Source organism: Manacus vitellinus, unplaced genomic scaffold, assembly GCF_001715985.3.
Source record: "Manacus vitellinus isolate BGI_N305 unplaced genomic scaffold, ASM171598v3 scaffold_0_pilon, whole genome shotgun sequence".
Lineage (NCBI taxonomy): Eukaryota > Metazoa > Chordata > Aves > Passeriformes > Pipridae > Manacus > Manacus vitellinus.
The window spans coordinates 35,607,587-35,633,848 of NW_021938789.1; the positions used below are offsets into that span (position 1 = coordinate 35,607,587).

Consider the following 26,262-nt stretch of genomic DNA (forward strand, 5'->3'; position numbering starts at 1 on the left):
GTCTTTCCTTCTGAACCAACTTGGTCCTGCATTTGGAAACAAACACCATGAGAAAAGTTCTTATGATTTATGAGGTATGGTTCATCTGTGTGAGATGCAAATCTAAGTAGCAGAATCTTTTCTACAGTTGTATTTCTAAGATGTTCCTTGTGTTAACATTTGTTTTAAAAAACTTGAATTCCACAAGATAATTTTCCACCTAATGCTGGTAGTTATAAAATAGATCTTTTGCAAGGAAGGTGACATTTTTCTTTGTAAAAAGAAAGGTTTGAAGTGACAAAACTATTAAAAAGTCATTAATATGAACTCAAACAAGCAACCCAATGTACATCATGGACTATGGAACAACTAGTAACTTGAAAAATTATTACATATAGTCATGCAAGAAACAGGGAAGTAAATTTTAAAGAGATATTAAGGAAATGTCAAGGATGTTCAGAGGTGTGAACACCTACATATAAGTGAAATCAGAAAGAAAATAGAAATAGACCCAGAGAGAAATGGAAAGAAAAATTTAAGTAGTGGTCTTTACAAGATATAGATGAGAAATTATGAACTTCGTATTACATTATTCAAAAAAAAAAAAAAATCTAGTCTCCATCTGCACCCAGGAAGGGTAGAATATATTTAACTGTATGACACTAGAATAAAGCCTTAGAGGTCTAACAACATGTTGCTGATATATATATGTGTGTGTGTGTGTGTGTGTGTGTATGTGTGTAATCCAAATATATTGCTGATTTTGAAATAGTTTTCCTGTTATTTTTATGATGGTTAAAATCTTAATGAACTAAGGCAGAGATAGAAATAGAATGGCCTATTCTGTAAAATATGCATTTTTGATTGAACAGTTGTAGCTGGAAATTTCACTGTCTGTTTCTCTACCCTGTTTAAAAATGCAAATGTGTATTTATTGTTTTGACTAGCAGTTTTTAATAAAATGCCTAAATCATAAAGAATTATTATTTTTTTTAGGTTGTTTTTGCTGAGAAATTAATTATATTCCACTGTGATGAAATTTTTATTCTGATTCTCACAGAAGAAAGAGCCAGGAGCTATCTGATTCTAAATGTGTCAGGAAAACTAAGTAGTAATCTGGCAAAACTCTCAGAATCAGGCCTTCCTGTACTACCTGAAGGCAGTTCTATAAAGTTTGTAAAATTGCCAATGAAATTAAGTAAAGTCAAAGTCATTAAAGAAAATATTTTTCGAAAGTGGAAAGAAAACATATTTGAAAGAGACAAACTATTTGGACTCAGCTATTCCCTCTTAATATGCTAATTGTTGGTATCTATGAAGAAAAATTGAATTCCACTATTACTGTCAGGTTTATTTCAAGTTTAACATTTTCATGTCTTCAAATTTGACAGTTTTCTGCACAATTTCATAATATTGCTAAAAGTTTTTGCAGGACATTTTACTCCAGATTTCCAAACAAGTTATATAGTTAACAAATGTTCTTGCCCCTTAGATTTCAAAAAGGACAATCTTTTGCCTTCCCCCTATCAATGCCTGTTTCAATTAGACAAATGATGCAGACATCCCACTTTGATTTTCACTTAACTGTCAGGTGTAGGCTTCAACACAAGGATCACTTGCTGCCAATATGCCTGCTGAGGCCACCTTGTGTGTCATAGTTGGTTATTTCCTGATGGGGTCCATCTGATCACTGTGTAAAAGATTTTCTCCAGAGTGCTGATCTTCACTCTCACTTTTTACTGTTTTTATGTGTCAGCTGAAGTTTGGCTGCGTATTTATTTAGTCAAGAAATTGATTCTAATCTGAGGTGGAAAATGCTCAGAAGACTTTACTGCCTGTTGACCTTAGATCAACTCATAATCCATATTTCCCAAGCTGGCCACTCTGATGGTATGCTTAGAGATTCATGTACACATTTATCAATCAAACTATATTGATATTTTATATTATTAATGGAGTGAGTGGGCAGTAAAGAGGAGTGTTCTGAAAGGACACAGGAGATTAGGCTGGTGAAGCTGGATAAGTGTAAGAAAGAAAGAGGAAAGCTAAACATACAGTAGCTTAAACAACACACCTATAGGTTTCTCATAGTGCTGAAGTCTTGAAATCACAGTGGGAAAAGGAGAAACATTCTGCAAGGAAAATCTGTAGTTTTGATGGCAAACAGGAGACTTGTCTACTCAGTCTTTACCTTTAGGAGATCCATATGGAAGGATTTATACACTAATAAGAAACAGAAAACCATAGGAGATAATGATGAATAAAGCTATATTTTCTGCACCTGCAGAAGTAAAATATGAACAGAACAAATTTGCTGTAAATGGCATATCCTGCTATATGTAACCACTGTCGTTATGAAGTCCCCAAATAGATGCATCAGAATGTTGGAATGAGTCTACTAAAATGGATGGGAACCACTTCACTTTTCACCTCAATCATCTGCTTGCTTTAGGTCTCTTCCTATCAAAAAAATGAAGAGATGATCTAAACTCCAGCCAGCAACCTTGATCTTGGCCAGTATACATATGTATAAAAATGTATTTTAATACTAGGAATTAGTAATCACATCACATCCTTTGTTCCAAGTCTTTACAATGTACTACTGAAGCATAGCCTGTTAGATGTGTCCTTAGTGATGTTCTTTGAGACAGAATCTGTTTGAATGTAGTAAGGAAATGCCCTTCTGACACTTCAAAATGAGTGTGTATGAATAACCCAAAGTAACAGGAGTTTTCCCAAGGTACTGTGATAGCTTTTGTAATTTGGGTTGAAATTTAAAAAAGGTTGTGTCTTTGCAAAGTCTTGCTGTAGTTCTAGTCTTATGACTAGGCTGACATTTTCAGACTGTTTCGTCTTTTTTCTCTACATTTGACATGACTGAAGATGTGGAAACTACCATCACTCTGCATGCAGCAAGCTGAGATTTTGACACTTCAAAAAGACACATGCGAGAACATAAAATGAGACCAGAACACAAAATGAGGCATAAGAAATAGGTTTGTTATTTTATTAGCCTGCTTAGCCCCAATATTTTAAGTGCTATAATCACCCAAATTTTAGTCAGGTATATGTATAAAAATACTATATAACTATATTAGAAAAATACTTCTTTCTTGTTTACCACACCCTAAAGTGTATAAGAAAGCTTGGAATTTAATTCTGAATTCTTCCTTAAAGAAAGGATATTTTCTTCTTTTCTTTTTGTACAGGAGATGATTGCATCTAGTACATAATATAATGTGGTATAGCTGATTTGAAAATTTCTACTACAGCACATTTGAGTGGAATCAGCAATAGCTCGTAGATTAAATGCTGCAGAAGGAGGAGTTCAAAGGCTGCTGGCTTTCCTAAACTGTTAATAATACAAGGATTGAAGGAAAGAGAATAATTTACTAAAACAAATATATAGAGGGGAATAAGAAACCAATGACATTATGCTGATAAGCATTAAAAAAAGTGGGCACAGAACAAAGTGCAACTTTCATGCTGTCATAACTAAGAATTTCAAGTTGTTTTTTCAGTCTTCTCTCTACCTATCATAAGAAACTGTTTATGTTGGTGAAATGAAAAACCGCACAAAGGGGAGATGAGCTGAAATGTGAATGTCTTAAGAATTTGATAGGTTGCGTACTAAAAATATTTTATAACTTTCCTCTAGATCAGGTCCTTCTATTTGCAGATGTCCACTTTAAATCAGCATAACAGACAAATTTCTTTTTCCTAGAGAGGAAAACAACTAATTCATTCAGTGGCTGAGCAAGAACTGATGAAAACAACGTACGTGCAAGTTATTCTCTCCTGCAGCATCAAGTAGCCAAGAACGCAGGAGCTCTGACATGGCATATCTGAAACTGCCTTCAGTTTCTCCCTGTCAGTGTTAGCTGAAAATGCATATTATAACATTTCAGCTATAGAAATGCAATGACATTGAAATCAACAGAAGCACTCAATGTGTCTGTAACTGCTGACTTTCAAAAGAAGTCTTAATTTATTAACTCTGAAACACTAAATGCATCTGTTTTCAGTGTCAAACCTTTCAAAAGAGGAAGTTTGATTGTACTTTCCTTTAGCTTAAGTTCTGTATTGATCTATGGGATCACTTGACAGGTTAAAACTATACAAAATGAAAATTATTTTTCCAGTATAAAAGTAGAACAGATACTGTACTTTAGTAAGGTGATATAATGTCTGGTAATATTCATTTTATGATCAGTCTAAATGAAATCTGACAAATCTATCAAATATTCTTCAGTTTCATATATGGCACTTGGCTTTTCTTGCAGATCTCAGGAAATGGACATGTACTTACTTTACAATTGGTGGTGGCCGGAGCTGCTGCTGTCGTTGTGGTTGTTTGGGGCTTTTTTGTGCAAAACAACATAACCTCCTGGATTATCCCAAAACATCCCTCCCTGTCCTGATTCCAGCCAGAACAGGGTTAATTTTTTGTAATAGCCGGGAGGAAGCATGGCTAGGACGTGGAGGTTAGTGAATACCACCTCACCTTGTTGCCAGGCATGGGGGAAAGTGATTCTCCCTCTCTTCCAGGGAGAAGGGTTTCCTTTCAGTCAAGTAAACATGATGGATCGAGTGGTGGGGTGGCACCAGCTGTGGTAGCCCCGTCATGTTGGGTTGGTTTCAGTAAGCATTTTGCATGTGAATCACTCTCTCTTTCTTAGACTTTTGTTGTTAATATTGTTGCTGTCACTGTCTGTTTTCTTATCTCATTGCTGTTTCCAATAAATTGTTCTTATCTGGCCACCTGCGAGGGAGTGTGGAAGAAGTGGGGGGGGGGGGGGGGAGAGGGGCGCCAGAACAAGTGACAGCAGCATGGTTTGGAGAGTCTCAGTGGGAGAACTAAATTGGGGAGTACCATTCCTAAACCACAACACTCCCAAATCTGCTCATAATTTTTTTAGGAAATTTACTTTAATCTATTTTAAATATTTACTACTTCTACAATGAAGAAACTAAATGCATCCAAATCTCAGTAAAATGTCAGAGAGGAGATAAAAGTAAAATAGGAAAAGTCAACCCAGGAGAGGGGGAATTATGGCATGGATTCTCCCATCTGCTAATTTTGGTGCACTTCCATATTTATTTCTCTTTGGGTCAAATGCAGATTATGAAAGCTTTAGATTTTACTTTACTAAAGAACTTTAGCAAACACAAGCCAAAATATCCTAAGTCAGGAGCATGATTAAAAAGTAGTCTCTTAGCCAAAAGAAATCTTAAAAGGTTGCTTTCTTATTGACTTTCTTAAGTATTTATTTGGAAAATACTATAATCTGAACAATCTATTCATTATTGTGGGTACATTAAAATCCTCAACCTTATCCTAGTTTCTGTTAAAAACCACTAAAACAATGTTTTAATTAGTTTGGTAGCACAGACTTCTCAAACCTGTTGTTCTTGAGGCTGACCAAATACTACATCTGCATCCCTGTAAATATGTCAAACAGCTAAATCAGCTGGTGGGAACTGAAACTGTGTTGGCTGCAAATGGTAAGCAGAGACTTTGGTGATGGTGACAATAACTCTATTAGTGCTAATCCTAGACAAGAAACTATAATTTTCTTTTGGTACTTCTGATAGCTAAAGTAATAGGAATAATATTATCTTTGCGAATAGCTGCAGCTTCCTGATTTGCCAAAAATGATGAAGTTTCTTTGAAGGTTTTCAGGATTGGTGGCCTTCTATATAACGTGAAAACTCTTGCTTCAGTTCCAAAGCTATTCTAAGGAAAAAGAATTATGTCATTTTCAGCAATTCTGAACATTAGTGGTATTGTGTCAGATCAGTGGCTTTGTGATAGAAACCAGCCATTTTCCTGAATCACCAGAACAAATTCTGAATAATCTTGACTAATAAAGAATTTGACTATTGCAGAGATTGCTTTTATGGTGTGTTTAGCTCTTGGTTAGTAAGAAATTAGTCCTGGAGCTTCCAAAAGAAGTCTTCTTTTTTGTTAATAACTCTTAGACCCTCTGCATATTGGTAAGAGTATTAAAGAAGTTTACAGGGTAGGAATAACTCAGGACATTTTCAAATCAACAAACTCAAAAGGTAATTTGATTCATCAAAAGAACTTAAGAACAGAAGATTCCTAGAACCTAAATTGTACTATTCACTTTAAAGACAGGTGCAGGATTGCCTGTACTTAGATGGACTTTATATGCCTATCTATACAGAAAATATAGATTCAGCACCATGAGAAGTCTCTATCCTGACTGCCTTTATTTCTCACTTTTGTAAATGAATAGCACTTACGTTGCCATTATGGTTTCTGGGTTCCTTTTCAAAAGATATGTAATGATTAAAAAGTATAATATAAATATGAGAACAGGTATTCTGTGTTATATTAGAAACCCATAAAGACTTGTGCTATTTCTTTTGTATCATGATTGACATTTCAATATGAAGACATATTGAAATACATTTTACCGTATTTTTTGTCATTTTTTATTGTGCCTTATGCCTCATGCCTCCCCCCAAAAAAATTATTAGTCTTATTAAATGAGTTTCTTTGACCTAAGAAAACCCCTCCATGATGTCCCACATGCACCCATGAGGTGTGGGTCCCCACTTGTTTCACCCTCGACTGAGAGTCCCCTATCCATATGTGGGCTACTCATAATGTCCCACCAGTGGGTAGCACTTATCTGGCCTAATGCTAACATGTAGATTTTGTTCATTTTCTCATCTATTGCTAAAAAGATTATTTTAGAGTGAAGTTACTGTTATGTTTAAATCTCACACAGTCGAAGGTAAAACAGTGACTTATTTCTCTGAATTTATAAGCAAAAAAAACCCAAATCAAACCAAAACAGAAGTGTATGTGAGCTTAGAATTTCAGTTTAGGACTGAAGATTTCTGAATTTCAGTTCAATTCAGGGTCTAGAGATTTATAGATGTATAATATTTTCTGGGATTTAGATAACTAACTACTGAGAAGGATCCCAGCCTGATTTTTGTCTGACCAAAGACCACATGTTGGTTTTGAGGACACACTTGGAACATTGACTGATGCTGGTTTCTTGTTCTTGGATAAGGGATGGGTTTTGGTTTTGACTTTTTTTTTTTAATTTTTTCTTCTTTTTATCAAATACTACTGAGAAAAGAAAATGTGAACATAGATGAGAAAAGGGCACTGGTGAAACTTATTTATCCTCCCTTAAAATGGATTACAGCTTCCTCAGGAAAAAGAACCAAACAACCAAACAAAAAGCTATACATTAAAGGAACTGAATGTTTAATGTTAAGTTCTTTACATTTAATTTCTTTCAATCTAAAAACTCATTTCTAGTTTCAAGAAACTGGCATTTTTCAGGCGCAAACTAACCTAGTTAGGAGAATTTAAAAAGTTGGCCAGTCTTATTTGTTTCAGTTTACAGTTACTTTTTTTCAGTCTTACAGTTTCAGTGGCATTTGATAGCATTGATATTGGACTGTATTACCACAGCTGAGTACAGCTGGATTGCTTCATAGCTTAACTCTGCTAAGTACTGCCAGCTAGTATCAGTGGCAATTTTTCTTTTGGGCATCCAGAAACCTATATGGTTCCCCAAGGAACCATGCTGACCCAACTGTTTCTGAAGTTGCTATATGCTGCTTCTTGAATAGCTCTATTAGAGGCTTAGACAGCTGCATGACTGTTAGAAAGGTGATTTTTAACTATATATCTTATGCTCTTTAACAATTGTAGGAGGCAATAGACCTCTCAGACTTTACACTAGAAAAATCCCAGAAGAGCTGCTTACAGGACTGAGGCTTTGAATTATGAGCGCTTCATCAGAAGATTACATCTTCCTAGAATCAGTACAAAATCTGGTCAATTCTGAGTAGTATTAGTATTAGGGAATTATATGCTGCCCATAGAAAAACATTCTATTGGAAGTGCTTTCAAAACATTGTTTCAAAGTTAGGAAACTGTGGGATTTTCTTGTGAACTGTGAGAGACAATGTCATGCAACTGCATTAGTTGATAGAAAATCACTTTCTAAGAAGCATATACACAGAGCTGTAATTTTCTACTTAAGTTGTTAGGGGAGCAGAGGTTTACTATTTGTGGTGCTTTTTCTCCGTCTCGATCACCTTCTAACTTATTATGTATTAGTGAAGTTTGTCCTAAAAAACTATTTACTCTACATACTATTTAGTCTCTGATGGCTATTATTCTTCTGTTGCAATGTTTCAAAAAACGCTAACTCTAATGAATGCTTTAACCAAACACAGCACTCCCTTCTTACCCTGCAGTCCCTCTTACACTGATTTTCATCCCGTCCTCATCCTCATCCTAGTACCGTTCTACCACCTGATGTTGAAACTTCCAGCACAGAGCACACTCTGTCCTTTTTTTCCAAAGGAATAGTACTTGACAGACACTGCCAGAAATGACACTAAAACCCTTTGCTATTCCATATCTTATTTATTATAATCTTACCTAATAATGAATGCACATAGTTACTTAATGACTGTGTATTACAGCATTCATTTCTTCAGGTTGCTCATTTCATATCCAGTTCTCGCAGTCCCCATTAATTCTCTCATCTCTTTAATTTTCTTACTCGATCACCTTTTATTACTAGGGTTTCCCTGACAGATTCCTCCTTCTTTGCTCAGACAGAATAACAACTTCTTGCTTCCTGTGTCTCACTAAATCAGTTTCTCTCTTCTCTTTTTGTGCAACCTAACTCATGCCAGGACTTCCCCTGTCCTGCTTAGCCCATGCTCTTGTTTATCTGGGCACAGTTCTGTATTCACTGTCAGTGTCTGTGGGATCTCTCAGTCTTTATGCTTCCCCCTCTCATGGATCCATCTGTCTCACAGCTGAATTAATGCCCACTACCTCAATTGCAATTCTCACTTCTCTCTTGCCATTTCCTCTCCTCTATAATGAGTAGTGTATTCCTGACCAAATCCTATCAAATACTAGATATCTTTCTTATAACACAATGATTCTGTCTATGCTCAGAGAAATCCCTAGAATTTCTTAGGACCATTAAATCTTACCTTTCTCTACCTTACAGTGACTGAATTAATTTTACTGAAGTCTTACAAAAATTTAGTCTGAGTAAAAATATATTCGTGAAATTCCACAGAAAATAATTGCTTTTTAATTACATTAGGACTCTATTTGCATTCTTACATATCACAGTTGAACAATGCTACAAATGGGTGACGCTGTAGACTACTGATAATATAGACAATATTTGTAATATTTATAAACATTAAAATTTCCATAATTGCTTTATTGTATTCTAAAAAGAAACACAGAACTGACAATTACCAAGCACTAAAAGAAAACTGTTTTACAGAGCCTAAGAAATGAATATCAAGTTTAATGACTTTTATTCTTGTTTTGACAGATTTTTAATTTTATCATACATATTTTGTCTTTTTTTAACATGATTTCTGAAGCATATATTTGTAATAATAGTAAGAATAAGCATAATCAGAAGCAGATGCTTGAAACAGCAGCAGTAAAAAATAATAAAAATAATAGATTTTAAAATTACTTTATTTGCCTAAAAATTCCTAACAAACACATGAACATTTCATTAAATAAACATTTAGAGATGAATATATTAATGTTGATATGGTTCAAATATGTCCCTAACTCATGCCACAACAAATATTGTAATTTTATTCTTTTAGCAGACTTCCATTATTGAAAGACCTGTTATTTTAAGAATTCTCCATATAAAAAATAATTTTAAAAAAATGATATAATAAAAACTCCTCTCAAAATAATTTATCATTAAAAGTAATATCCATTCAACTGCACAGCAATATCATTACAAGAAAAAGCATTCTCACAAATCTTATTGCTCTTTGTCTTCTAACACTTGGCTATATTTCTTCAGACAGATGTGAAATGCAGTGCTGCAAAAGCAAAAGGTAACATATGCCAAATATCTGGCAGGAAAGCATCAGGAAATAAAGCTCCTTAACTCCTTTCAAGACAATCAATTATCTAGAACAGTGCAGCAGAAAGAGCTTGCAGATAAACTAATCTTAAGACAAGTGGAAATAGTGCATAGATAATTGGAAAAAGAAAGATAAAGAGGAAAAAAAAACCCCACACTTGAACTTTCCAGAAGAAGGGGTTAGGAAAGGTTAACCTTCTCAAAGTTAAGCGTGTTGTCTTAATCTGATTCCTAGATAATCAATAGACATAAGCCACTCCTGAGAAGTGTCCAAGATATGAAAAGGTAAGTAGACCTGCAAGTACCTAGTGGTCTTGGAAAGGGAACTACGAGGGTAATCTTTAAGGAAGGATTAATATTGAAGAAAAGTATTACATATTAGTGCAGTAGAAAGAGACAATTAGATGCTTGAAACCTGATAGAGACTTGAACCTTATGCTGAAACATTAAAAGAAGGTCATGGTCAACTTAAATTTTGTGCATTGCAAGACTGCTATGGTGCCTCTAATGAAATAGCATAAGTAAAAAATCTCAAGAGGTCCATCATCAAGAGACTTAATAGCAGGAAAAAACAGTTATTCTTGATGAAAAGAACTTAAAATCTGATCATTGCAACAATTAAAAACTGATTTTATTTTGTGATGCATTTATAGAGATGATGCAAGCTGCAGTGCAACATCATGTAGGCACAGCCCTATGGCTTCAAGTGAAGCACACCTCTGTTAGTTGATATCTTCACTGGTACTCCCTTGCTATATCATTTATTCTCTGTGCTTCATGTCTTTTCAGGGTTTATTTGTACTCAAAATCAGTTTACATCCCCTTGTTTCCTTTTTACTTAATATCCCAAGAGCATATTCAATGCTGTGGTTCCTCATGTAGCTGACCATTTATCTGACCTCCCATCGTGCTCCTGACTTGGTCCTCTGGGTTGCAGCACCTGAGTTTTCTACCACACTTTGGCCTGCTTTTAACCACAGTCCTGTTGCTCCTCGTAAGTTATTGCTTTTCTTCTCTCTGCAGTTTAGACATTAGTTCATATATCAGTTGTGATGGCTAACATTGTCTTCAAAATAAACCCAGTGCAGATTTAACCAGTCAAAATGACCAGAAGGCCATGTAACTTTCCTTTCGAAAAATAACATCCCTTTAATACTCTTGTGTAATATGAAGAAGCATTGCATCCTCCCATTTTAGCTCTAAAATTATTCTTGAAGAAATAAAGAACATAGATAAAATATGCAGAAGAAAATTGCAGACAGCAGTAAAACCTTTTGAAGATTTGTTTTACCTTAGTCATAAAAAATAAATAAATATCAGACACAGTCCTTTGTAAGCTAATTGCAAATTTTCATCTGGTTCACATGAATAAAGTGATGCATGTCACAAAGTACACGGTTAAGGGTCAAATTACATATTTTCACATATTAACACACTGATAATGGAATTAAGGGCTTCAGTAACTGAAAATCAAAAGTATAAAATAATTCTAAAAGGATAAAGATTTAGATCCAGTTTACAGCTACTTAGCTCTGAAGTGCTCTTCAGCCTTTCACTTACACATCTATATAGATAAATTACATATTATCTATTATCACCTCATCTAAACCTCAGAAAATGCAATGAAATAATGTGTTGACTCTGAGACCTGTTTGCATGAGTTACCTTTGTGTTGACAGCTGATTCAGAGGAAAGAAAGCTTTTTTCATCACTAACCGCTTATTATTAGAATAAAATTTAATTCATTTCACAAATGCATTGTCCCTTTCTCTTTATGTTAAAAACAAAAATATAAACTACTGAGTTGTTCTCCAGATCACAGAATGTAGCTTGATAACTACTTAATGTACTTTAATAGCTGCTTCCTAGCTAACCCTTACATCCTACAAAGTGTCAGCCTGGAAATGGCTGCTTGTTTAGAGCTAGTGACACTTGTCAGATTTAAATAGATTCTTTTCATTTTCAGCCATATATTTCCATTAATAATTCCCATTTACATGAGTTATAAATGATATATGCTTGCTTGTTTGATTTTTTTCCTCTTTCACATTACTACAGATTTTAAAACCCTAAGTGTTCCTTTGAATTAGTTTTCTATGTAAACTGTGTTAACATTCAATGCAGAAAATCTGCAGTTACTGCAATTGGCCACAATCTGCTTGGAATAAAAAGGAACTAATCAATCAGAAACTCATTCTCCTCTCTATGATAAAGCAAGCTGTTTGCATACATTCAAAGTGGATATGCTCCACCTGTTTGTTCAGTGAAATGCCCCAGATTTAAGTGGCAATTAAAACCCATGACTCTTGCCTCAACATCAGCTGCCAGGAAATGCCCCACCCCAGATGAAATTTTTGCCTAATTAACAAAAGAAAAAATGTTCTATGAGTACTTAACACATGGTTACTTTGCACTGAGTGCTTTATATTTCCCTTTTTATGGGAACAAAACCATTAAATTTTATGATTTTCTTCACTCATGAAGCATTCATAAACATGAACTTGGTCCTGGAAGATCCTGAGCATCTGGCCCAGGTCCAGAAAAGCACTCCAGAACATCTTTAAGTATGAAACTAATCTTAGGATTTAACTGATAGTTATCCCAGCTGCCACTGTGCTTTCATAAATCAATAGGACTGGACAGGAATGATAACGCTTTGGAAAACAACATTTATGCACTTTTATTCAGTTCACTGCAGGCTTGGTGGCAGCCTGGACTTTTCCATAACCTGGAGGGCTGCTCCTTTGTTGTTATGATTATCTTTTGTTCCTTCAGTAGTGAAACCCTGGCCTTATTATTAGCTGTGATGTGATAAATGTTGTTACGTATAACAACAGATGATGTGAAACCAGGTGATTCTTGTAACAACTGGGAAATATGCCAGAGCATATTCATTACATGGTGAAAAATATACCATAAGTGATGATGGTTCAGATTTCCTGTGGGTCTAATCATAGTTCATATCTCAGTGAAAAACTATGGCAGTTGCACTGTCCTTATCATATCACAAGGACTCCTTACAGACACCTTTTTCTAGCTTAAGAGTAGTCTTACTATTTGAAAAAGAGTTTGATGAGAATACTTAGATGTATTATTGATTACAGACTTAAGGGTGCCCATTCACTACCCATCTTTTTGCTAGTGCAGCGTTTAATCCACATGATCCACAGTCCTTCAAAGCTAATGGTTTTGCTAGGTTTCAATCAGGCACAAGATTATGAAAATCGTTTCACTGGCTGAGGCCAACAGTCAGCCTAACCTAACTTTATTTCTCCAAAAGTGAACCTTGGTAGATGTCTAGGGAAGACTAGCAACAGCGCAAACTTTTCACAGAATCAACCAGGTTGGAAAAGACCTCTGAGATCATTGAGTCCAACCTACAACCGAACCACCTTGTCAACTAGACCATGGCACTAACTGCCACATCCAGTCTCTTCTTAAACACCTCCAGGGATGGTGACTCCACCATCTCCCTGGGCAGCCCATTTCAATGCTCAATCACTGCCAATAGCCATTCTGAGTGAAAATATTTAAATGGTCTTTAAGGAGCACGTTCGCTACTACACAAAGAGTTTTGATGTCGTTCCCCTTGATATAACCACAAGATCGATACTCATTTTCTTGTTGGTATTCTTCACAGCTGGTGTTAGATGACCTCTGAATTAATCTAGGATGATTTTTCTTCTTTTTCTTAGCATCACACCTGGTCTCCTGATCAAAATGATGCACAGTCAATCCTTCATTAAGTCTGCAGATCTTTGTCCTTGGTTTTGGCACCTCACAATTATTCCAGTAGTCAGTTATTCCTTCAACATTGCTTTATACTTCCATATCACATGCAGAAGCATTACCCCTCAAAACTGCTAACATTTCTGCATCATGTATTTTTTCATCCACCAAACCTTTGATGGTAGTAGATTTTGTACCCATTTTTTCAATGTTGCAATGGATGTCAGATCAAAGTAAACCAGTTTTCTTGTTTGGCTCAGCAGATAATGAAGTAAAGGGACAGATGTGGTAAACTGAGGATCTTTGCCACAGACAAAAAAGTTCTATTGTATCATTTGAACACAACACTCCTCATTGATCTTGACTTCTTGTGAAAAGTTTTGTACTTGTACTAGCTCTGATCTTTCGGTTTAATCATTTCCCATGTATTCCAGTTTCCACCTCTTCTTTGACTATGCACAAATTATACAACTTTGTTCTTACTCTCCATGGCAGTATCCTCTTATTGGTCCAATTGGGTCAATTTAGAACATAAAAGCTTCCATTTTGATTGTTTCAATTTTCTCACATTTTATTCTGTCCTTATATTTCTTCTAAGCTTCACAACTTCAATTTTCTTTTCTGCACAGAGTAGCACCATTAGTTACACAATACAACCATTAGTTGAAAATTTGCATCATATCAGCTTCCTATACCTTTTAGTACACTAACTTCTGCTCTCATGGCTCTCTTCTCCAGAATAGTTGTCCTTTCACAATTAAATTATGAAATTCAGGGAGATTCATAAGACTGCTATAAATGCCAGTGAAATTTTCTGAGCTACAGCAGGTCACTCAGCTGCACCAGTGAGGAGGTGAGGAAAGCAGTAGTAATCACAGGCTATTTCTATGCCACCATCTTCTTCTAAGCACATGTGATATGCATCAAGTCAAGGCATCAAAAGCAGCTAGATGGGATAAGGAAAATCAAATTTGAAGATTTAAATTATTTAATGCTTTTCTGTAGTCCAGTTACTGAAGTTCAAATGACAGGTTTCCTAAATTACTCTAGTGCCAGAAAAAGAAGGAAAAAAAAAGGATAAGTAAATCTACCTTTGAGGTCTCTGGATTGAAAGGAAAAAGCTGTAAATTTCCCGACAATAGATGACATTAATTGAATCTTCATTATGTGGTGAAGCTCTTAGGTATCTTGAAGTGGTAGTACCATTTGACTCACCATTTAAGTTTAAAACCATTCTAGCTCCACCAACTATTTCAACAGCATAAATGAGGTTGAAGTAAAGGTCCTGTCTTATGTATGTTCTGTAGAGTTTAATTCATCAGTTTTTATGCAATGTCAGCAGATAAGGAAAAGCTGGTGGCATATATATTTATGAATGTTAATCAAACAGATACAAGAAGTGTTTTCTGGTGAGACTGGAAGCTGTAACAAAAGTGAAGCATTCTTAGCAAATCAAAGAGATTTCCATAATGTATGTTGTTTCTGAGTATAATAAGCAAATCTTTTTTGTTAAACTAAAGCTGATGAGTTGTCTCTCTTCAGATGTCTTCTTCAATCAGATGTTCCTCATCTGATGATTAGATTTATAGTGAGAATTTTATTCTCTAATGGTTTAGAGACTGAATCTCTCACATCTTTCCCAAAGACATACATTGCACTTAAAAAAAAAGACTACTGGCATTTGATCTGTCCTTGGGACAGATTAAAGACACAATAACCTGTATATTGGCTCATTTAAATGAATAAAACATTTCAGTATCTTTCTGGCCCTTCTGATATACTTCAGAAAATACTCATTCTCATTAAGAATTCAGTCTTATTGCATAAAAGATATAGTCCTGTTTCTTAGATGCTATGATACCTATTTGAATTTGAATATATGGTTTACTCTTCATACCAACACGATAGAGACAGCCTTTGCAGATTTCTCTTTTTCTTTTGTCCTTCCAAAGAAAAAGAAGGCACAGAAAAAGAATGGTAAAAAGGCATTACTGGACATTAATAGCAACATGAAATATAAAGCCCTATTTTGTCTGCTGGCAGATAATTCTCTATTTATAGACTCGATGTCAGAGGTATATTCTCTGTTTTGAATAATTGTTAATAGTATAGACTTTGACAAAATGAGCTGTCAAAAAAGAAAATGTTTCACTGGTTTGGAAAGACAGAGCTCAGCTTTGGTTTGTCTATTAAAAACCTCAGTCTTTCTTCTTCTTCCTTTTTTTTTGGGGGGGTAAGAAAGTGACATTGATGTCAGCTAATACCCAATGTGTCAAGGTTGCCAAGTAACAGGCTAGATATGTGTCAGTGAAGGTTATTTCTATGAGAGAAATTCAGTAGGTTACAGTTTCAAGTACTTGGAAATAAACTTACCCTGTCTGTCTCTCTATTGTGCTCAAACCAATGAAAATTAATGCAGTCAAAGGATACAGTACATACTTAAGACACAAGTTTGAAAATTAGTAGCTCTGGTAATAATTTGTGTTGCCTCTAAATCTTAAAAATAGTGAAATAACTAACATAACATATCCAGCTGCAATTTCCAGAAATGAATGCCTGACGTAAAAATTATTTGAACATATCATCATTCCTGTGAAACTATATGGATTAGAGATCTACTATAAGCAAAATTTTAAAAGACCAGAATTTGATTGAATAGAATAAAAAGGTGTCCAAATGTCAAATGACCAGTGAATTTATTAGGAAGAAATAAAATCAAAACAGTGTATTTTTTTCTTTTTCTTTTTAGTTTCACAGTCTGAAAAAGTGACTTGGACAACAATGGGGAAAGCTATAGTCATGAAACCTTAGGAACCACTACTTTTTTAACATTGACTTTACTGATTCATAACTTACTCTCAGGTTACATTAGAGGAGATTTTCAGTGGTCTGTACTGGAAGAGATAGTGGTCAACATCTCCATTAATGCTTTTCTTTATGGAATAAAGTATTTCCCTATAAAATTCAGTGGGAACCTTTGCAAACACTTTGGAGGATAGGATTAGAATTCACAATGTTCTTGATGGTGCAGAAACAGACTGAAATCAATAAGATAAAATTCAATAAGGACTAAAGACAAATATAAAGTACTATATGCAGGAAAGTAGAATCAAATATCTCCCCCTCAACAATTACTTCAACACAGAAAGAAAGAATTAAATCATACAATAAGGCAGTAGGTGCTTCCAGAGGACCAGTTTCTTGCTTTGCATTAATCTGTGGATCCTTTTGCTGTAAGTTATGATGAGCAGTCTTTCTGATAAAGGAAGTTACAATGAAAGGCAAAGTACATAAGGTTGGACTCTTTACTAACAGCTCTGTTACTATCTGTTACAAGAAAGAGCTCATATCTAGCCAATATGGCCAGGATGGTTTTAGATCCATCCAAGTCTGAATTCCATGGAGAGACCTTAAATTGTACACTTATAATGAGCATTGCAGAGCCAACCACTCATGATTTATGCATGAAACAGCTAAATTGGGCAACCTGGATTTTTGCTGTGTATCTGGCCAAGAATGTGCTCTGTATACAGACATTCACTGTAGTGCAAGCCTGAACTTTCATAAGATTTAAATATATTTTATGTCAAACCAGCAGTGTGCCCAGGTGGCCAAGAAGGCCAATGGCATGCTGGCCTATATCAGGAACAGTGCGGCCAGCAGGACTAGGGAAGTGATTCTTCCTCTGTACTCAGCGCTGGTGAAGCCACACCTGGAGTGCTGTGTCCAGTTCTGGGCCCCTCAGTTCAGGAAGGATATGGAGGTGCTGGAGCAGGTCCAGAGAAAAATAAGGCTGGTGAAGGGACTCAAGCACAAGTCCTGCGAGGAGAGGTTGAGGGAGCTGGGGTTGTTTAGGCTGGAGAAGAGGAGTCTCAGGAGAGACCTCATCACTCTTTACAACTACCTGAAAGGAGTTTGTAGCCAAGTGGGGGTTGGTCTCTTCTCCCAGGCATCCAGTAGTAGAATAAGCTCTGCCAGGGGACGTTTAGGTTGGCTATTAGGAAGAAATTTTTTACAGAGAGAGTGATCAGACATTGGAATGGGCTGCCCAGGGAGGTGGTGGATTCACCGTCCCTGGAGGTTTTTAAGCTGAGACTGGATGTGGCACTGAGTGCCATGGTCTAGTTGACAAGGTGTTGTTCAATCATAGGTTGGACTCGGTGATCTTAGAGGTCTTTTCCAATGTGGTTGATTCTATGATTCTATGCTTCTAAGCCACATTTGGATTTACTGATAGTTTTCCTAGACATTACAAAAATTAAAAATGGTGCATACCATCTGAAAAATACAGTAAAGTATGTATTTTGGAAAACAGGTTACAAGCTTATTTCAATGTATTGTGAGTATGCATGTCTGCCTGCGGTAAAATGAACCACCAAGGGAATAGATTAAAAAGGCAAACCCAGAAAAATAATATCCACAAAAGTTTAACTGAAATCTAGTAAACTCAATGCATACTACCCTTGCAAGAGGTTGTCTACATACCTCTAACAGAGCAGGGTTTGTTTTTTCCCTTTCCCTGAAAGAGTTCCATATTAGCATCTTGCTGGAAACGAGAATTATTGCCCTTCTTGAATACTGCAAATTGCAACTGCTGCTAAAAAAAAAAAAAAAATAAAAAAGCCAAAATTAAAAGTTAAATAAATTAATAAGGTAACTTTTTTTGAAAAAAAGATAGTACTATCAAAACTTGTATGGATGAAACAAAAGCTTTCAGGACATTCCTCCATTTTAAGAATGAGAATGACTATGGTGTAACACCATAGTCAGAACTTTTGTTTATCTGTGTGTTATCCAAGACTTATTCAACTCTCAATTTGCCTAACTCAGAGAAATGGTACACTTGAATTTTTCATGGTTTAGAGCATTTCCTTTGTTTGAGTTTTGAGTAGTGTTGTTTGGGGTTTTTTTCATCGTTATACTTCCTTCTCTCTGTTTTCAATATGTATCTCTGAAAAGCAGGATAGTGGTAATAAAAAACCCAAAAAAACCAAGTCAAATCAAAACCCCCAAAAAACCAAACCAAAAAGAAAAAAATAAACTCACACAAACAAAATCTACCTGGACACACCAGTACATTCACATACCCTTTCTTCTGGTATATGTTTTTCAGTATTGAGGGAGAGGAATTAAAAAAAAACATCTTCACAAATGTGATAACCTAAATTTATCTAGAGCAAGGTTAGTATTAGCCATATACCAAGTAAATAACTACCTCTGTTGACAGTGCTTGTTTGCCTCTTCTAGAGAAGGAACTTGTTCTTTCAGCAGCGTCTGTACCCCAGACAATCACCTGTTGCCTCTTCCTTTCAGAATTCTCTGCTGCTGATGATCCTGAGGGACTCGTGAGAAACCTTCTAAAAAGAGGCAGAGCAAAACTGTGTTCTCTTCCAGTGTTTCATCTTCAAACCCTGGCTTCCCTAAGGTTCCAGGCCCAAACCTGGTTTCTCTCAGTCTCTCCCGTCCTTACCTAATACCAATCACTAACTTCAAAAACACACAGGAAAAAACCCTTTATACTTCCTTTTTCCTATCTACAGCCCAAATAAAGCCTTATTTACTTCTTCCAGTGTCCCTAGCTGGTCTCAAAGAACTTCTCTGAAAATCTTATTGACCACTTGGACGGTCTGGTTTCTCCACTTACCCCATTATAATCATATGTGCGATTGACACTGGTTGGGAGATAAGACTCCACCCACGTACTCAGCCCCCCCAGCTGACTAGGAGAATGATTTCAAAGGGTCAAAATGAGAAAAACTCATGGTTCAAGATAAGGATAGTTTAATAAGTGAAATAAAACTATTTGCACAAACAGAGCAAATTAAGGAATTTATTCATTATTTGTCTTTGGTGGGTGGATGTCCAGCTAATTCCTGAAAAACCTCAGTCCTGTCAGCCCCAGTCTTGTTAACATACTAATTTCAGCTTCCTCTGTTATGGTGCTGACACGTTGTAAAGCTCTATCCTCTGTAGCTGCTGGAATAACTATACCATCTGTGTGAGAGGCCTCTAGCCAGCCAGACCTGCTGATGGCAGATGCAGCTCTCCAGGTCACAGGTTGCCAGGAGTGCCTGATGCCTCTCTGTGCAGCTGGGGCAGACAAGCAGTTTTTTTGCAGAAGGTGTGCCATGGATGAAGAGCTGTGTCATCAGGTGAAGGAGCTATGGGAAGAAGTGAACAGCCTTTGTAGTATTTGGGTGAAATGAGCAAGAGGGAGATCGATTATTTTCAGAGATGCTACAGTCTGAAGACTCTCAGGAGTCTTGAACTTCCATTGTAGTGGAAAAGCAGGTGGACTCAGAACCCTGCAGGGTAATTAGTCAAAGGACTGTTACTCAAGGGTTTGTTAAAGATGAAGGCTAGAAGGTGGTCACCATATGTACCAGGAGGAAGGTTCCTCCTCCTTCTCAAAATTTGACAGGTAGGACAGCACCTTCTACAACAAGTAGAAGGCTGGACAATCACTAACTTCTGGAACTAGAAGGTCAGACAATTGATGAGGTAGGAGAAGGTCTTTCTGGGAGTAGTGGCGTCTCCTAAAACTATACCACCTGTACCCAACAACAAGATCTTCTCTGTTAACAGGAAAAGAAGGGTACTTGTAACAGGAAGCTGCAAGAGGAGCAGCTGAGGTCACTTGGTCTGTTCAGCTTGGAGAAGAGAAGACTGTAGTCTACTACTTCTTTGTGAGGGGAAGAGATAGGGCAGACACTGATCACTTCTCTGTGGTTACCAGTGCCATCACCCGAGGGAATGGCCTGAAGTTGTGTCAGGGGAGGTTTAGGTTGGATATTAGAAAAAGGTTCATCACCCAGAGGGTGGTTGGGCACTGGAAGAGGCTCCCCGGGGAAGTGGTCACAGCACCAAGCCTGACAGAGTTCAAGAAGTGTTTGGATGATACTCTTGGGCATATGGTGAGATGTTTGGGGATGGTTCTGTGCAGGGTCAGGAGTTGGACTTGATGATCCTTGTGGGTCCTTTCCAACTAGGCATATTCTGTAATTCTGTGATTCTGTGCTTTACTTGGGAAGGTGAAAGCCATAACCACAAATTATTCCCCTTCCTTCTCTTTTTTGTTTATGAGCACAATGTTGTATGATACATCCCTTTGGCCAGCCTGGGTCAGCTCTCCTGACCATGTCCACTCCCAGCTTCCTTCCCTCTCCCAGCCTACTACCATAGAGGGAGGTGGAGTGAGAAAAAGAAAAGGCCTTGATGCTGTGCAAGTGTTGCTCACCAGTAGCCTAAAAATTGTATTTTTATCAATACTGCTTAAGTCACAAATTCAAAACACAGTAGCATACAAGCCGCCATGAAGAAAAAGAAATCCACTACAGCCAAACCCATTCTATGGCAATCTTCAATGTTATCTATGTTGCTGGAAAGTGTGGAGTGAAGTCTGGCCTGAAGTTTCAAAGTTCAGAATGAAAGTTCACAACAGTTCAAAACAAAGCTGTGGAAAACTTAGAATTCTACAAAAAGAACTGATACTTCTGCATTACCAGTATACTATAAAAAAATCTGATTATTATTACCAACCTTATCTGTTTCAGTGAAACTCCTGCCAATTTATTTTCTACATTCTTCTAAATTATAGTATCTCAATTTTAAAGTATAATTCCAAAAGAAAATAGAATATATGTATGACATGCACATTATTAATAGTGAAAATAAATATAAGGGTAATATATGAAGGAAAATACTGGTTTGATTTCCCAATTTAGCTTCAAAACCTGTCAACATATTCTTTTCAGCAAACAAAAACATAACAGAAGGCAGTTTATATAAGATTCTACTCTATTTCCATAGATATAAGATGAAAATTATATGTACTGAACAATACATTTGAAATAATGGCAAATAACTACTCCTGCCTTTTTCAAATATTCAAAAATACATTAGAGTAACACTTTAACAGCTCTTTGTAGAAATAAACCACTTGTCAATGATATTTCAAAGCAGTCATAAGCTCAGCAATTACTTACTATGCTGTCATTCTAATTTTCTTTGAAATTTACAGAAACATCATGCCATTGAGTAAAGAATGACAATTTTTCATTACTTTAGCTAATGCTAAAAGGAAGTTGTTCTCAGCTCTCACTACTGATCGTTCTCCATTAGGGAAAACAGAACTTTAAAGGCAGCAGTTTACTAGGGAACATGCAATGTCTTCTCTTATTTAAAGTGTACACTGAATTCACCCCTCACTGCAATGGTGTGAACAGAGGCAAATCATTGAAACCAGTCTACATAGGAGAATGAGGAAAGATGGGTGAGGAAAGAAGATATAGCTTTCTTTGCTGTAACTCCTCACAGGTGACTATCCTCTTTCTGACTGAAATGCGGGATCTACAGGAGTTAGTAACTATGCTACTATGTTCAGAGTGCTGTCTAAGGTTGCTTGAATTACCATTTCTAATCAAAACAAATGAACAAAAGCTACTTTAAAAAAAACACTCAAAACATTCCTTTTTCCCTGTATATATATAGTTATACTTGACCATTTCAGTCATCACTGGATTTTGCTTCCTATAGTTATCTAAAAGATAAGGCAATTTAGTCAAGTTTCTTTGTGGTTCCTACAGTAATGCAGTGTTTAAGAAAGTTGGGAGTAAATAATATTTAAACTGGAGATTATTCTTTCTACTGAGTTCGATTTCCCAAGTAAAATTGAATCGTTTTATCTTTCACAATGCAAAGGATCTATAACAGTTCTTACACATCCTTCTGTGCAAAGCATGATCTTTTTATTCATGGGGGTCTTCTTCTCTGATCCACTAGCAAACAGTATTTACTATTCCGAAACACGTCCTATTAATCCTTGTGAAGGCTGCCAGTATATGAGACATCAAAATGTAACAACGAAAAAATAGCTCATTTGCATGTTCTTTTTATGCTCAGTGTATTCAAATAACTTTCAAATAACTATAATGCTCAATAGCTGCATATCACACAGCTGGACTTTCAAGTCAGCTATTACAAAATCAGCAAGCCATTTGAAAACCATGACTTCCCATGCCCGAGTCCATACTCCCAGTTGTGTTTGTATTAATTGCTATATTATTCTACATACAGTGTTTATTCTCAGAAAATGTTCTGTAATCAGCAAACCCTCATAGTTATTCAGAGCTTGAGGTGCATATACCCTCCCTGAATAAAGACTAGCAAAGCAACTGTCCAGATGGCTTCTCTGTATCCTGGGAAGAGGATCTATGAGGAGGATCTATCTTTCCATCATCTCCATGCTGTCCTTAGGGCCTTCTGTGCTCTCACCCTGACTAATGTTAGTATTCCACTGGAGAACACAGGAAAAAAGCTTCAAATGTCACAGAGACTGATTCCTTCTCCTTCCATGCAGCCTATTATCTCCAGAGCTGATCTGTAGCTTTGATGGCTTTGGCAGGAAGGTGAAACTTTATTAATCAGCTCAGTACTGAAATGATGAGGGGGGCATTTTGTAACATTAATATTTTCAAATTGGAAAAAAAAAGTTGGAGTGCAGGGTTTTCTGCTGACCTTCCATGTTAAGAACACTCTGCAGAACCTATTCCCCAGCACCACACGTTGGGAGAAACAACTGCAAGGTATCAACAAGCAACCTGCACATCACCAGGGCAGTTCTTCCTTTAGGTTCTGCTATTTCAATTACCTTAATAAATATAGATCACATAATTAACATAACACCTTTCTGTACCAAAGATTTTGAGATGTATGCAGCAGATTACTGTGGAGTTTTTGTCATCTTTCCCCCAGGTACACTCATTTTTTCATCTGTTATGCCTAACCATCTCGTGAATTTCCAGTTCTTATATCTCCTGCTGCTTTTAGTTTCTGTTGTTTTTTTTTCATTAGCCTTCTAGTTTGTCACCCAACTGATATTATTTATTATATCTCTGTCCTTTTCTCATAAATTGCTTTCTATTTCACTTTATTCTAGTCTCCATTATTTTATTACTTGATCTTTCACTTTCAAAAACTATAATCTAGTTTTCTTTCCTCATATAATGTGAAATTCTTTCCTCATATAAAACCCAAATATGTCATTGGTTGAATTCAAGAAAGTTCTAAGTTTCTCCACAAATTCATGATTTGAACATGGGAGTGAGGAATTGGCTGTTTGGTGCCTACTTATTTAAAGGCAGGAGACCAAATGCCCCAGTATTCATTTAACAAGAGTATATTCACTTATTATGTTTCTATATCAATAAACCAGGATGGTATCAGCAAATCACAAACAAGTGCATCTCCAAGACATATGTTTTGTCCTTTCTTTTGTTAGATTATTGAGGCATAAGACTGAAATCAGAAATAAACAACAGAGTTAAGCTGTTTGAGCTAGATATCTGAGAGATTTTGACTTGAAAAATTCTTCATTTGGGTTGGTTTGTTTGAGACTTAAAACTAATTTCTACGGGAAATGAGCTGAAATGTTGATTGATTGGGAAAATACATAGTTTCCACTGAAAACAAGTAGTAACTCTTCCTTTTTCTTCCTGCTTCAATCTGATAACAGTGGCAAGTCAATATCATCCCCAATAAACTAAAGGAGTTCAAGTGATCTTGTAGAGAGGATAATCATCTTTGAGTGGAATTCAGGTATGTCAATATATTTTAAAAAATAAATAGTAAAATATCTCTATTAGAAGCATTATTTGTGATGTACTGCTTCTAAGAAAAAAACACATGTACTTACAATGTAATTGTATTTAACATAAAAAGCTTAAAGGAAAATAAATAATAAATCAGACTAGGAAAAGTTATTGTTAAAAGCACATTGGTATGTTTCCCTTAGTCCTTCTCAAATTTGAGCCTTACCTCTGGTAACAGCTTTTGTAAATTACTGGGATATTGTTAAGCAGACTGTATTGTATATGGCACAGAATTTTCATCTATTTTCCAAGAATGCTTTTCTTAGACTTTAGGATTCTCAGGCATTTTTAAGAGGAGATTAAAAAACTATCTCTCAGGAACAGTTTTGATGTAGTGGATCATATCTTTTGATGGAGAAATAGCTTAGACAGAATCTTAAGGTGCCTTCCATCTCTATTTTCTAATTTTACGATCTCACAAACACATACTTTAATTTGGAAGTAGCCTGTTGTGTAGTCTGTTGGTTTTCTTTTGGCATTTTTCGTTAAGGAACTATATTCTTAAACCCTGCTCTTTTCTGACAGGCAGTGATTGACACATCTTTTTTTAAGCAATCAACTGGTTCTTGACACATTTTTAATCCATTTCTTTTTTCAGATATTTGCCTCTTTTCAAGAAATTACCTCTGAGGTTACCATGGGTCTCCCTTCATTATCATATTTCTTTCAGTTTTCAGGATACCACATTAGGAATCAACCAAACCAGTTTCATCTCCATTTGTCTCCTATATGCCCTACTTAGTATTTTGCTTCTTTATTTTTTGTTTGCTTGTTTGTTTTGCGTTTCCCCTTTGTTATAAATGCACTGTATTTTATCTGTTTTCTGGTATCCTAGCACAAAGTTTTCATCTGAAATAACGGAACTGGTTGTTTTTCTTTCTTCTTTAGGTGGATGAGGATGAGGTTTCTATAAATAAAACAAAAGATCATCTATATATTATACAATTTAATACTGTTCCCAGTAATCTTGGAGCGGGGGGTGGGGATGTGGGCAGGGAAAGTACCTATTCAGCAAAGTCTTTGAAACTGAGCTAACATACAGTATTCCTCCTGAAGTATTCAAATGCACATCAGTAGATCTAGCAATGACACACAGTCTTTGACATCGAAGAATTGAAAAAAAATCCACATAGCTACAGAAGGCTGTCTCCCACACAGTAATTACCTTGTCATTTTTCTTTTAGTATATCAGTACCATTTTAAACATAACAAAAAAATTACATTTTGCCACTGTGTTTCTGAGTTAATGGAAAAAAGCTTTCATGGAGTCCCCTGGGAGTTCAGGTCTGTGTGTGCAGAAATGGTAAGAGAAATCATAAAATGGGATATTTTTCAGATACGAAAAAAATTTTTTCAAATATTATTGTTTAATGACATGGAAAAAAGAGAGCCAAAACAATTGCAGCAAAAGAATCACAAATATCCTGTACTAACATATTAATATTCCAGGGGATTTAATGGTCTGACTACCGACTTGATTTCATTGCATGTGATTTGTAATTAACACCTAGAACTTTATACTCTAATGTGGACTAGCTCTGAGAGTTAGGACTTACACATACGGGAACTTGTTTCCCTTTGAATAGTTAGCAAGAATATCCTCAGTTGTTCTACAGAACTCTGTTAAGGGATGTGAGATATAAAAGAACACTGAGTGGAAGGATGGCAGAAATTATCTGACACCCCTTTGTATGGTTCTGGACAGGAAGCCTACATGTAGTCCTGCTACGTCTCCCCGCCCAGACAATAATTGTTTTCAAGCTAAACCAGATTGTGGAACAGGGCTGCTTCTTGTCCCATGTGTCGTATATCAGAGGGATTTTCTAATAAAGTACTTCAGAGCCATGGACAAGAAATAATTTTTCTGACTGAAAGCATGTGTTTTTATTTGATTTTTTTTCTCAGTATGAACAGGTATTAAAAAAGATTATACTATTAATGTTTAATTCATGTTGTAGAATTGTGCCTGGTGCTTC

General features: G+C 36.0%; 1 long non-coding RNA gene across 2 annotated transcripts; it reads left to right on the forward strand.

Annotated features, from left to right (window-relative positions):
- The first annotated feature begins 23,228 nt into the window (after positions 1 to 23,228).
- LOC108641100 lies at positions 23,229 to 26,040 on the forward strand. 2 transcript variants are annotated; one of them, XR_001921759.1, is made up of 3 exons: positions 23,229 to 23,390; positions 24,151 to 24,233; positions 25,992 to 26,040. It is a non-coding gene; the product is annotated as an uncharacterized LOC108641100 (long non-coding RNA). The 2 variants fall into 2 exon arrangements; XR_001921765.1 differs by lacking the exon at positions 25,992 to 26,040 and adding an exon at positions 25,175 to 25,222.
- The last annotated feature ends 222 nt before the right edge of the window (positions 26,041 to 26,262 follow it).